The sequence below is a fragment of the Galeopterus variegatus genome, unplaced genomic scaffold, assembly GCF_000696425.1.
Source record: "Galeopterus variegatus unplaced genomic scaffold, G_variegatus-3.0.2 Scaffold6969, whole genome shotgun sequence".
In the NCBI taxonomy this organism is placed as follows: Eukaryota; Metazoa; Chordata; class Mammalia; order Dermoptera; family Cynocephalidae; genus Galeopterus; species Galeopterus variegatus.
The window spans coordinates 152,563-153,243 of NW_007733080.1; positions in this window are offsets into that span (position 1 = coordinate 152,563).

Sequence of the window (681 nt, forward strand, 5' to 3'; positions counted from 1 at the left end):
AGTTCTTGTATATTCTGGATATTAATCCTTCATCAGATGTATATTTTGCAAATATTTTTTCCCACTCTGTTGGTTGTCTTTTACCTCTGTTGATTGTTTCTTTTGCTGTGCAGAAGCTTTTTAGTTTGATATAATCCCATTTGTTTATTTTTCCTTTGGTTGCCTGTGCTTTTGGGGTCGTATTCATGAAGTCTGTGTCTAGTCCTATTTCCTGAAGTGTTTCTCCTATGTTTTCTTTAAGAAGTTTTATTGTTTCAGGGTGTATATTTGATTCTTTAATCCATTTTGAGTTAACTTTAGTGTATAGTGAAAGGTATGGGTCTAGTTTCATTCTCCGCATATTGATATCCAGTTCTCCCAGCACCATTTGCTAAAGAGGCAGCCTCTTAGCCAGTGTATAGGCTTGGTGCCTTTGTCAAAGATCAGATGGCTGTAGGTGTGTGGGTTGATTCCTGGATTCTCTATTCTATTCCATTGATCCGTGTGTCTATTTTTATGCCAGTACCATACTGGTTTGGTTATTATAGCTTTGTAGTATAGCTTAAAGTCAGGTAGTGTTATGACTCCAGCTTTATTTATTTTGCTCAGCGTTGCTTTGGCTATGTGTGGTCTTTTATTATTCCATATAAATGTCTGGATAGTTTTTTCCATTTCTGTGGAAAATGTCATTGGAAATTTGAT